We start from the raw sequence: 8,070 nt of genomic DNA on the forward strand, positions 1-8,070 counted from the left end.
AGGCCCTTCAAGCTGAGATGGTTCCCGTTTGTCCCCCCACCCCAGTCTCCAGCTCTCTGCCACCCACACCTGCAGTGTCCTTTCCAGTCCCACTTCCCAAGTGATGGGCCGTGTGGATCCCTGAGCCATGCCCACCCCTCCAGGGCCCAGCATGCTCCTTCCCTTGGCCTCCAAGGCTGCTGGCGAGGATGCCACGCATGTAAAGGGGCCCCAGGGTGCACTAAGCCTTCAGCGTTTCTGAGCTTCCTCCAGGGGCAGAGCTACAAACCACTGGTTCGAGCTGCCATGGTTTGGCACATTTGGAGTGGAAGCATCACTTCTTCCCACCTGGAAGCAGAGGCCCAGGCTGGGGACAGCAGGGGTCAGAGGTGGAGGGAGACCCACGTGAGAGAAGGAGCAGGGAAGAATAAACAAGGTGGAAAACACACCCCACGCAATGCACGGTATGGGCCTTTACTCGGCCAAGACAATTCAGCGAAAGGGACGACGCCCTTCCTTCCTCATCTCTCCATTCAGGACAAATTTATTGAGCACCTACTATGTGCCAGGTGCTGGGGTGGACCCCAGGGATAGAGGGCTGGGTTAGGAACCCACCACCGATTCACGGAGACACATAAAGAGACAACCCCCAATGGGGAGGGCCAGATGGAGAAAGCAACACAGGTGTGGGTAGGGGGCCAGAGGAGTGAGGGGCTTCCTCTTCAGGGACCAGGGAAAGGCTGCAGTCGGGCGAGAGGGGGGCATTCACTTCAGTCTTGTCACCCCACCCTGAAACACACCCCTAACCCTTGCAGTTACCTTCTCTGTGCACACCTGCCGTATGTCCACGGTTCCGTGTGTCTGGTCCCTCTGCGGTGGCCCTGGATTACGATCGGCTTGGGGGGGTGAAAGAGGACTGGTTGCAGAGCTGACAAAGGGGGAAAAGGTGAGAGCAGAAATGGCATTTTTTTTAAAACAGCAAATGTCATGCATGGGCTTAATGGAGACTCAAGTGAACAGTTTGTCAAACTCATTTTCCAAGTGGTCTTCATGGAACCATAAGCAATGTCTCTGTTGGGGAGAAACTACCAATAAGAGTAAGAATAATAGCTCTGGTTAATTACATATGCATTTCACTGTCTCCCCATGAGCCCCTGCAGGGCATGACCCCCGTTGTACAGATGAAGGAAGTCTCCTCCAATCTTGTGGCTGCAGTAGTGGTTACAGGCACATGGTAGGCCCTCAGTAAATACATGTTGAGTAAATGAATGGATGAATTAGTAGATGCTTCCACTAGAACGCACTGCTGCATCATGTCGGGACACATACGGTGTCAGCGTGGCTTACTGCCGTAATATCAAGCAGAAAGAGTCAGGCTTTGCCTCCCTAGATGAGCCTAAGGCCAGGGCTGGAGCTGTGTGGGTTAATGAGCCCACTGTTCCTGAGGCTCTATATTTGTAGCCTGTGCTACCAACATGAGGAGAAATTCTGATCTTCATCAACTTTTTTTTTTTTTTTTGACCAAGCTGCATGGCACGTGGCACCTTAGTTCCCTGACAATGGATCAAACCCACATTGCCTGCCTTGGAAGTGTGGACTCTTAACCACTGAACCGCCAAGGGAAGTCCCAAAGTCTGATCTTCCTTGCTGCACGTGGGCTTTCTCTAGTTGTGGTGAGTGGGGACTACTCTTCGTTGTGGTGCACGGGCTTCTCATTGCAGTGGCTTCTCTTGTTGCAGAGTACGGGCCCTAGGCACACGGGCTTCAGTAGTTATGGCACACGGGCTCAGTAGTTGTGGCTCGCGGGCTCTAGAGCACAGGCTCAGTAGTTGTGGCACACAGGCTTAGTTGCTCCGCGGCATGTGGGATCTTCCTGGACCAGGGCTTGAACCCGTGTCCCCTGCATTGGCAGGCAGATTCTTAACCACTGCGCCACCAGGGAAGCCTTGAATAGTCTTTTCTAATTGGAGGGAAGGGAGTAGAGTTTTACTGCCAATATGTGCAGAGTTTCTTTCTGGGGTGTTGAAAATGTTCTAAATTTAAATCATGATGATGGACGTACAACTTCATGAATATATGAAAAACCACTAAACTGTACACCTTAAATGGTAGAAATTATGATATTTGAAATACAACTCAATCAGACAGATATATAGATATACAGGAAAGAATAGTCCCTAACCCTTCTAGAGCTATAGTGAGGATTACATTAATATCTATAGAAAACCTTTAGGACAGTGCCTGACACACAGTAGCATGAGCTGTTTGTTATTCTTTCACTCATACCCCAGAGAAGGACCAAATGTGTGTAACACTGGTTACACAAAGATGGTAGCAATATGGGCAGTTTTTCCCCTTATCTTATGCTTGTCTTAGGTTTTTCAGGAATGGCGTTTAAGATCAGGGGAAAGCTGAGCATTATTCTATAAAAGACAGCGGCTTCCGACAAAGAGAGGACCTTCTCTTTGCTGGAGTTGCCTGAGGGGGCAAATTGATTCCCATAGAAAAAGCATCCTGGAACGGGTGGTGAAGCACTGACATCTAGTGGCCAAGATGGATATTGCAGGCACATTCCGCATGGTCTTACCACTCTGCCGGGGGACCTGCCCATTGTTTCCAACTACTGATACTTGTAAGGGCTATTTAGCAACATGAAACCACTGTCACATCAACTCTCCCACATTTAGACCTGATAATCACACTTTGACAAATGGATTCCAAATATATATATTTAGCTATAAATATTGTCCCAGGGATTTGATTTATACCAGTAAAAGTTGGAAAGCACCCTAGATTCTAACATCAGGGAAATTATCACCCAGAAGGAATCGGCTCCTGGCTCTTAAAGTGATGAGTGTGGACTATGGCCACAGATTTGCAGCCTGAATCCCGGGTCACAAACACACTTACACTCCCTTCCTCACCTCCTTCAGATCTATAGGCAAATGACCCCTCCTCTATCTAAAATGTCAACCCTCCCTGTCCCCTCCCTTGCTTTCTCTTTCCTCCCACATCACCATTTCACACACTATATCATTTATCTTTTGTTTGTTTGTTTGTTTTTGTTTTTGTTTTTTTGCAGTACGCGGGCCTCTCACTGTTGGGGCCTCTCGGCCATGGCTCACGGGCCCAGCCGCTCCGCGGCATGTGGGATCTTCTCAGACTGGGGCACGAACGCGTGTCCCCTGCATCGGCAGGCGGACTCTCAACCATTGTGCCACCAGGGAAGCCCTATCATTTATTTCTTTATCTTTGATTATCTGTGTCCTTCCCTGGAGTATAAACTCATGAGGGGAGGGATTTGGGTTTGTCTTGATCCTTGATGAATCTCCAGTGCCTCAACTAGAGCCTGGGACACCATAGATGGTCAATAAATATTTTGGTGACAAATTTATGTGAAATCAGTGTTAAGGAAACACCATGTCATTGGCTCGTGCTCAGTACAACTCTGCAAAAGCAAGAGGTATAAACATTGCCAACTGTATCAGTCTGCATGGGCCGATACCAGATACCACAGACTGGGTGCCTTAAACAGCAGACATTTATGTCCTCACAGTTCTGGAGGCTGGAAGTCCGAGATCAGGGTGTCTGCAGGGTTGTTTCTTCTAAGGTCTCTCTCCTTGGCATGTAGACAGCAGTCTTCTCCCTGTGTTTTCATAGGGTGTTTCCTCCGTGTCTGTGTCTTAATCTCCTCTTCTTATGACACCTGTCAGATTGGATTAGGGTCCACCCTGGTGACCTCATTTAATCTTAATCATCTCTACCTCCAAATACAGTCATTCAGAAGTACTGGGGGTTAGGACGTCAACAAATGAATTTGTTGGGGGTTGGGAGACATGATTCAGCCGATAACACCAATAAACACACACAAAAAAACCTGGGACGTGTCAAGAGAATACAGGAGTCAGCTTAAGGGACTCCCATGGGCCAGATATGGGAAATTTAAGCATGAAAATAAATAATGATAATAATGGATTATGACTAAAACAAGAACCTGTGAGTCCATACCGATAAATAAATATAAACAGATAAATAAACAAATAAATAAGATGAAAGGAAATCTCTTCCTTACCAAAGAATGACAATGTGAAAAATGTATGGACTTCCCTGGAGGTCCAGTGGTTAAGACTCCATGCTTCCACTGAAGGGGGCATGGGCTTGATCCCTGGTCAGAGAACTAAGATCCCACGTGCTGCATGGCACAGCCAAAATAAATAAATAACTGAAATGTAAAAGAAACAACAGAAAATTACAACTCTACAAGCATCATGTCAATCGTTGATTCAGGCAGAAATCCTCAATGGTTGCTTAAACTTTGGGTGAAGATTAAATGGGCCACAGGTTACTTATACGTTCTCATAGCATCTCCCTGCTGAATACCTTCATAATCACAGCCCAATAACTGCAGTGCAGAAGTTTGGTGGGAGACACCACCTTCACCAAGTAATCAAAGTTAATGTCACCAGTAAAGGGACAAATCATGTGCCTCCTGATATGATGCACTGAGAAGGACACAGCATTGCTTCTATGATATTCCTGCTAAAAAACACATAACCTGAATCTAACGGTAAGACAACATCAAACAACCCCAAATCAAGCAACGTTCTACAAAACTGGCCTGCACTTTTCAAAACTGTCAGCATCAGGAACAAATGCAGGCTGAGGAGCCATTCCAGACTGAAGGGGAGTGAAGTGACGAGATGACCAAAAATAATATGTGACCCTGGGTAAAACCCTGGAGCTGAAAAATCACTAAAAGGGGCAAGTTTAGGACAATTGACGGAATCTGAACATTGCCATGTATTAGATAATAGTGTTGCATCGGTGTTAAGTTTCCCGAATCTATGGTTCTGTAAGCAAATGTCTTTGTTCTTTGGAGAATCACACTAAAGATCAGGAGGAAAGGTCATGATGTCTACAACTGACTCAGATTATCTGAGCAAAATGTAGTAACTGTGTGTGTGTGTGTGTGTGTGCGTGTGTGTGCGCACGTGCAGAGACAGAGTAAATATGGTAAAATGTCAATAATGGGTGAATCTGGGTGAAGTATATATGGGAGTTTGTGGCCCTATTCTTGTAGTTTTTCCGTAGATTTGTAATATTTTCAAAACAAAAAGTTTTTTTTAGGCACGTCCCTGGAGGCCCAGTGGTTAAGACTCCACGCTGCCACTGCAGAGGGCACGGGTTCGATCCCTGGTCGGGGAACTAGGATCCTGCATGCCACGCAGTATGGCCAAAAAACTTAAAAAAATAAAAAGTTTTTCTAAAATTTTAGATGTTTCCTGCCAACAAAAAGATAATGAAGGGAATATTCAAAAAAGAAAAGATTTACCTTAACAGAAAGACAAATACCATATGATATCACTTATATGTGGAATCTAAAAGACAACACAAGTGAACCTATCCACAAAACAGAAACAGACTCACAGGCACAGAGACTTTTGGTTGCCGAGGGGGAGGGGGGTGGGGGAGGGAAGGACTGGGAGTGTGGGATTAGCAGATGCCAACTATTATATATGGGATGGATAAACAACAAGGTCCTACTGTACAGCACAGGGGACCTATTCAATACCTGTGATAAACCATAATGGAAAATAATATGAAAAAGAATATATATATATATATGGGCCACTTTGCTGTACAGCAGAAATTAACACAACATTGTAAATCAACTACTTGTCAAGAAAAAATTTTTAATTTAAAAATTAAAAAAGAAAAATGACTTACCTTAGGAAGGGGAAGTTATGAATGATTTCATCTCTCATAATGTTGTTCTAGTGCTTTGACCATAACAAGGTCACATTTCTTTCCTTCCCACAACAGAAGTGAGGAGAGAAGGGCCCTACATTTTTCTGTTGCCGACTATGGACCTATTTTGTTCTATCAATGACCCAACAGGCTAGGTTTTAATGCCCATTTTAGAACTGAGGACCGTGAGGCTCACAGAAAGGTCACTCAAGGTCACTGACAAGGAGGCAGGAGCTGAACCAAGGCCCGACCCCTGTTTATCAGCTCCGTCTTTACATTCTCCACGCTCTGGGCCAGGCCGGAGCAGGTGCTGCCATGAAAGGCTGGGAAGACCCTGTCCCTGTCCTGGGTTCACAGTCTACCGCGTGTGGTCAGGCCACAAGCTCTTAGCGCTGGGGGACAGGACAGCAGAGGGGGATGGTGCCAAAACCTAAGGGAGATGGGAGCTACCAGGGGCCCTTTTTTTTCCTCGGCCTCCAGATTCTTTCTCAGGGATCTGCCCTGCTCAGAGCCCAGGAGGCTGCCCACAGGCCCCTAGGGTGGGCCTAGAAGCCCTAGCGGAGATCGGAAGGTGGGGAGGGCACAGACACTCACTGCTGTGCTCTGTGATCCCAGGCCCTGCATCCCTCTGCCTTCAGAACGCCAGGTTCTGGGACTTCCCTGGTGGTTCAGTGGTTAAGACTCCACGCTCCCAATGCAGGGGGCCTGGGTTTTATCCCTGCTCGGGGAACTAGATCCCACATGCCGCCACTAAGACCCGGCGCAGCCAAATAAATAAATAGATATTTAAGAACCCCAGGTTCTGGTGGTGCTGCTTCCTCCCTGGCCTCTCCCCACTCCCAGTGCCGCTGGCTCCTGTGCCTCCCAGCATCCCTCTTGGGGGTCACCCTGCTCCCCACCCCTGTACACAGCCCCTCCCTAAGCCTTTTCAATCAAACCTCTGGGCGGCCATCTGCTTCCTGCAAGGACTCTGACCCCTATACCAGGTGAGGAGAGAGAAGCGCATTCAGAGGAATCAGCACACGTCAAGGCCCAGAGGCCAGGGAGGGTGCCGCCCACTAGAGGTCAAATGGCCCAGGCTGACCTACGGGAAGACTGGAAGGCAAGCTGTCCCAGCCCAAGTCACAGCTCTCAGCACTGAGCTGGGACTGTGACACCTCCCCTCCCCACCCCTGCCCGTATGACCCATTGGTAGCGGTCTGCCTACAGCCTTACCTGAGCCAACCATGGGGACCGTGGCCTGGGCCAAAGGGGCCAGAGGAGGCAGGCCTAGGGCTCCAGTCCCCATAACACAGGTCCGCCTCCCGCTGCGAAAACTTGTGAGGCTGCTGTTGCTTGTACACCAGCAATGTGATTTCGGAGCCTCCAGCCGGTCTCGGAACCCTCCTCTACCTTTCCTAGCAGTCCAAAGCTCATTCCACAGGGTCAGCTGGTGTGTCTGATGCTCAACCATTAGCCCAACGTGTGCCAAGTCCAGATCCCTGTGAAAATGTGATTCCCCCTGGGGGATTTTAACTTCCAATCCAAACATTATTAAGAGAGATCAAATGCCTCCTCCTCCATGGCGGCCTCCTGGATGCACCCTAGAAGTGAGCTCCTTTTTCTAAATGCCCGATAGCGCTTTGTCTCTTTTCAGTATCCTGCTCTAGTTAACTATGACTGTCATTTTCTGTCTTACAATGATTTTAAAATGGGTCTTATTCCTCCCATTCAGATGTGAACCCATTAAGAGTAAAATTCACAGCTGATTCACCTCTGTTGAGCCCCACCCACCAGCAGGCATACGCCTCGCCCGTGGAATGAATGAAGGAAGGAAGAGGTGAGCAAGGCAAAGGCATCACGAGGTGTCTGGGTGCTCAGGAACCCAGCCACGGTAGGTGGTGCAAGGCAGGCAGGAGGGCATGAGAAGATGGCAAAGCCTTCCACTGCAACTGCGGCCTCATCCCCCAAGTCAGCCAAGGCGTGAAGTCGCCCGAAGCTGCTGCCGCCGCAGGCCCTTTGGACGGGGAGGGCTGGGTCCCCCGGCTGCTTTAAGAATGGCTTTGTCCATCTGGAACAGGAACGCATTAAATACACCCCTCCACACCCCCGTCACACCCAGCTCCCTCCGCTGTAACCAAACATGATAAAGATACCAGTCAGAAGCCAGGACCCAGGTCATCGCAAGAAAGAACAGGGCCTCCATCAAATCAGATTGGATCAGAAAATGCACAGAGGATCGGGTCCAGAGCTGTGCTCACCGGGGAGCAATGTGGCGTTAGAGATATGGAGAACAAAGCAGATGGGGGCCGGTGGGGCGAGACCCATTATCAGCAGAACGAACCTTGACCTCTGTCCCCATGT

The sequence above is a fragment of the Aethalodelphis obliquidens genome, unplaced genomic scaffold (genome assembly GCF_003676395.1).
Source record: "Aethalodelphis obliquidens isolate GAN/ISIS:26980383/991018 unplaced genomic scaffold, ASM367639v1 scaffold69, whole genome shotgun sequence".
Lineage (NCBI taxonomy): Eukaryota > Metazoa > Chordata > Mammalia > Artiodactyla > Delphinidae > Aethalodelphis > Aethalodelphis obliquidens.